At 41.3% G+C, this 5815-nt stretch overlaps 1 pseudogene; it reads left to right on the top strand.

The window, feature by feature from the left end:
- Positions 1-1024: 1024 nt before the first annotated feature.
- LOC111815093 overlaps positions 1025-5815 on the top strand; it is a 6437-nt pseudogene continuing 1646 nt past the window's right edge.

Raw genomic sequence — 5815 nt, forward strand, 5'->3', positions numbered from 1 at the left:
ACTTTTTATACTTCATTTCTACACTTTTCTGTTGGATGGTTAAGATCAAGATAAAGCAAGACCTATACAACAAGAAAGGTAGCTTTTGTATCTGCCAAGGTCAAATTCCCCTCAAGATTTACCCTGAACCCCTGTACTGCAGTTTGTAGATCCTTTGTCAGTGTCAGCCATGTGGATAAGTCATGGCCATTACTTGACCAATTTGCTCTCTGTGAAAGCCTGAGAGAATGTTTTTTCTCCAGGTGACTCTCCTTAGACACACTCTACATCATCAATCACTTTCCTCTGTGGCCCCATAATCTCCTTGATCAGAAAATTTGGGACACAACTGAGTTACATGATGTTACAGTATAGGTTCTCCTATATCCTGAGTCCTCACTGACCTTGGAAGGCTAGAGCCAAAATGTTGGCTATCCTTGCAGCTCAAGTCCCACATTTAATTGCTGGAGGCCTTAGGTGACATCTAGATATAAACCATAACATTCCCCTAGGCCCAAAAGGCTCAGACATATCTCTTTAAGAAAAAAATATATTCAATCTCTTCAACAGTTGCCAAAATCCTTTTCAGCATTGCTGAAAAGTCCAAGTCTAGAGTCTACTACAAGACTCAAAGAAAATTCAAGCTATGAAGCCCGGTAAAAAAATCAAAAGAAAGTTAAACACTTCTAAGGTAAAATGACCAAAAAAATAAGCATTTCTGTCCCAATAGGGAGAAATAAGGGTATAGACATCAGTGGAACCAAAGCAAGACCAAAATCCAATAGGGTAACCATCAAACCATGTAGTTCCATTCTGGCACTCAGGACTACCCATGACCAGATTTGACTGTCAAAGGCTTGTGTAGGCCCACCCCTGTGGCATTGCCAGTTATTGTAGCTCTCATGGCTTTCCCTTGAGCTGGTTTTAGTCACCCTTGTGGCCTTTCTCGGACATTCCACATCTGTGAATGCTCCCACTTTCTGGGGTACCCACTGCATTGTTGACTCCCTCCTCAGAGCATCATATACTGCCTTCTCAGGGGAACATGGCCAAGATTCCCAGGGCTTCTGAAATAAGCAAGGATACCTCCATGATCCCAAAACTCTTGCATTCTGTAGAGCTGTTAAACCAGCACCAGGTTGATGACATCAAGGTTTACCATGGGCTCACCTGGTCCTGCTGCATCATGAGTTCCTTTGATGGAACAGTACTGTGCACAAAATCCCAAGAAGCCAATTTCCTACACTGTCTTCCTAAGCATATGCCCTGGGCCTCTCTTTTTAAAGCAAAGCTTTTCAACTTCCCTCTCATGAATCCATAGATGATCTGGATAGTCACATTCCTCCCATGCACTCGAGGCATCCTTTGTATGGTCCTGATGTAAAGAACTCGGCTTCTTTTTAATATTAATCTTTTCAGCAATCAGACTTCCCTCTCTTCCCTCTTTTCAGACCCCAACATTACCATATTCCTTTCTAGCCTAACTCAAAACTTGTAAAATCATTCAGCTATGCTATTTGCTTTCAATATAAAGCTGGCTAAACAACATCCATGCTATAGCCTAAATGCTGAGCTGCCTTGAAATTTCCTCCACCAGATTAATCATTTTGATGCCTTTAATCTCAGTCTACTGAAGGTCCCAGGACATGAGCAAAATATAGATAAATTTTATGCCAGAGCATAACACACATATTATGCTTTGTGTCTAGTTGTACCCCCACTGCCTCATGCAGTCATTGGGAAATCTTCTAGACTTTACAATTAATTAATGACCCAATGCTGGGATTATGAATGCTGTTCCTGTCCTGGTGTGGGTAATCTGAATTACAATATGAGGAAGAGAGAGAGCCTTGCTACAACCTGCAGCCATCACCTCTCCATTTGCTCTTTGCTGTTTTCTGCCACTGTGAACTGCTGCCCTCTTCCATGTGGCACTCTGCCTTGGAGCCTCCAGAGTATGGACTGAAACCTTCACAAACTGTGAGCTAAATAAACCTTTCCTTCCTTAATTTGGGGTGTCAAGTATTTGTCCCAGCAACAAGAGAAAAGTAATTGAGATGACACACGTGACCTAACCAACTGCCAGTGGAGTCCTTCACAACAACTGAAACCGGCTGAGCCTGTTCTTTTCCATCCTCTTTTTATCACCATTCTGGTTTTCTGAGATCTGACCAGAATGTCCCATCAAGCTCAGCTCCTATCAGTCTGGGGCTTCTCTAGCTAGCACCTCCAGATATTTCTGAAGACCTCCTGACAGCTAATTCCAAAAGCCTCTAAGCTACATAGTCAAATACAGTCACTGAGACAGGTACATTTCCAGTACCAGAATCTGTATTAGTTACTATCTCATCACAGAGACACATTACCCAACACCCATAACTTAAAGGAGAGGTTTATTTTAGCTCATGTTTCAGTCCCTAACAAGCAGGCTCCAAAGCAGGATGGCATAGCTGAGGGGCATGGAAGGGGAGTGCTGCTCATTAGGCATGGAAAATGGGAAGCAGGAGTTCAGGAAGGAGCTGTAAAGGGAAATACAACCTTCTGTGTCATACCCTGCCCCACTCTGCCACCTGCCCCATGATCCGAATCTTTTGGGAGGCCCTCACTTCCTAAGAGCAAGTCATCTATAAAGTCCCTGTAATCCAGTCATCTTCTAACAGTCCCACATATGTAAGAGGCTTTAAGGAGACTTCTAGATAGAAACTACAACAGGAATGAATGGCAATGCTTCTTTTACTGTGGTAAAATTTTTAATTTAATATTAACCACATCCTTTCATCAGATCTCAGTATATAGAAATGGTTTATGAACTCTAACATATTATTCATACTATCATAAATGTAACACTTATTTGGATGTATCAACTCTAGGGACCATCACGCATACACACAAATGCACACATGCATTAATTGTGTATATCCACTATAAATCTGCCACAATAAAAAATGTAATTGTATGGCTCATAATTTTTCTCATGACAAAATCTATAGCAATAATATATTGCTAGGAATGGACTGGCCCTTTATTTAATATTAATGGAAATGTGTTGCCAAGACTCCAGCAGAAACCTGTAATTAAACCAACAAAGCCATGTTAATTTCAAGTGTCACTAGAACTTGGGCAAGTACACCCCTGCAGACCACCTGAGAGGGACACGCCTAGCCAAGCACTCAGCCACCATTAATGAGCATTGTGCAGAAAGTTTTACCACAACAACACCCACTCAAGTAATCCTATGTACTTTATGGTGGAAATAAATTAGTGGAATACAATTTTCTTTAGCAATTCAGTCTTGAATCTTACTATAAATTAAGCATATTAGGGTTCTCTACAGATAAATATGTAGCACATATGTATCATACATATGTGTCATGCATATTATATAGACATAGATATAAATACAATTTATAATATCAGAGGTAAGGGACCTTGCAACAGCCATCTGCAAACCAGAGATTCAGAAGATCAAGTAATTAGTCAGTTTAAAATTCTGCGAGTAGGGCTGGTGAGATAGCTCGTCAGACTATGCTCCTGTTTTGGAAATCGCAGGGACCAGGGTTCAATCCTCTGTCCCGCATGACATGCCAGCCCCTCCCCTGAATGCTGAGCTGCCTTAAAGTTTCCTCCACCAGATTAATCATTCTGCTGCCCTTAATGGGCACAGTGAACCAGTGACCAAGTCCAGGTGTGGTGGTGCACACCTGTAATCCCAGCACTGGAGACGCTAAGAACAGGAGGATCACTACGAGTCCAAGCTGTGTAGTGAGACCCTCTACCAAATACAAAAGTTTTAAAAAATAAAAAAATAGGACCAGCCAGATAGCTCAGTGGATTCAAGCACTTGTTTAGGGAGAGCAGAAGGACCAGTGTTCAGTTCCTAACATGCCTTGCTGGCCCCACCCGCAGGGTGTGCTGAGACAGCGATTGAGACTGGGCATGGTGGTGTACACCTGTAATCCCAGCACTTGGCAGGCTGAAAACAGGAGGACCACTACAAGTCCGATCTATATAGTAAGACCCTGTAGGCCCTGTACTAAATGCATAAACAAATAAATTTCAAAAAATAAAAATTCTAAGAGGAACAAAATAAAAATGACCAAGGATGTGATGCCAGTCTGAAACTGAGGATCTGGAAGCTCCCTGGAGAATTACTAATGTGAGTCCATGTCAAAAGGCTGAAGAAGCTCAATTCTGAAATGCCCGTAAGCCATTTTTCTTCTCTTGATCCAGTACTTTTTTTTTTTTAATGGCACCAGTCTTCAGCAAGCACACTCTCCTTACCTCCAGCCTTATGGGACTTCCTTTTTTGCCAAGTTGAAAATTTTTCACACTTTCTAGATCTGCTTGTTGTTCCTGGTTCTCATTATAAATCTGACTAAAAGCAGTCAGCAATACGCATGCCACAGCAAAAACTCAGGGCTGCCTTGAACTTTCTTCTGCAGATCAGTTAATCTGCCACATCTAAATTCAACCTCATACAAAGTTTTAGGACATAAGGAAAATGAACACATGGAGGTTTTTTGTCAGAATGAAACACAAATGACCTGAGTCCAATCTCCGATACAATCCTCATTACTACTAGAAGGCTTATGAACTTCATTTTTACTATCTGCGTTTCCATGAGCATTCTGGGATTCTGAGTTCTGACCAGAATTGCCTGTTCAACTCTTCTTACCACCCTCAAGCTTTCTTCATCCTGTATCTCCAAACCTTTCCAAGTTCCTCCTGCAAGCTAGTTCCAAAAGCTTCTGACCTACATAGTCAGGTGTAATAATAATGATGATTCTACAACTCTGGTACCAATTTTCTGTATTAGTCACTTTCCCATCACTGCAATACAATGCCTGACAGTGGTGACTTCAAAGGGATGTATTTCGGCTCACAGATTCAGAGTTTAGTCCCAAGTTGGCTGGTTTCAAGAAAGAAACAACAGCAGAATCACATGGTGGAGAAAACACTGCTCAACTCACTGCAGCCAGGAAGCAGAGAGTGAAAGTGGGAGCTGGCATTGAGAATGCCCCCCTGTAGGTCATACACCCAGTGACCCACTTCTTTGACTAAGTTCCATCTCCTAATTGCCCATTCATCTATAAATTCATCAATCAATTAATCCATCGAGGAGTATATAGTACTCCATGATCCACTCACCTACGAAAGTCCCATCTGTGAACACATTAAACTCTTGGAGGAATTTTTTCTATCTAAACCATTACGCCAAGAAAGGGATGGAAAAATCCATTCTCCAGTTCAGTCTAATGAGTGATTGATTAAAAGCATGGTCTCTGAGAAAATGTACTTTAAATCAATAAAACTTACACTGAACTGTTCTTAAAGTCAACTCATTAAATTTAACAGACAGGGTTAAACTGTTTCCTTAAATATTAAAATTAAGTAATAAGCCAAAACAATTAGGAAATTGAGATTTTTTATTAATTTTTCTTAGTGGTATCATAAACAAAGTACTTTTAAATAAGATCAAAGTCATTTTGGACAAATTCTGAAACTCAGGTTAGAGGCATTCTACATAAAAACCATCATAAATTATAGTTAGAAGTAAGAGGTATTGCAGAGTGGAGGAGAACGATATATAATGATTCTCTCTATATATTTCAAACAGTTACAAAAAAAATTTTGATTGTTTTTCACCATAAAGAAATAATAGGTTGGGGGGCCAAACAGACAGCTGAGAGGATTAAAGAGCCTGGTTAGGCAGAGCGCAGCGACAGGGGTTCGATCCCCATCATGCAGTGCCAGCCCCGCCCCCGGGGTGCGCTGAGATGGTGACTGAGACTGGGCATGGTGGCACATGCCTGTAATCCCAGCGCTTGGCAGGCTG

Source organism: Octodon degus, unplaced genomic scaffold, assembly GCF_000260255.1.
Source record: "Octodon degus isolate 3935 unplaced genomic scaffold, OctDeg1.0 scaffold00011, whole genome shotgun sequence".
Taxonomy (NCBI): domain Eukaryota; kingdom Metazoa; phylum Chordata; class Mammalia; order Rodentia; family Octodontidae; genus Octodon; species Octodon degus.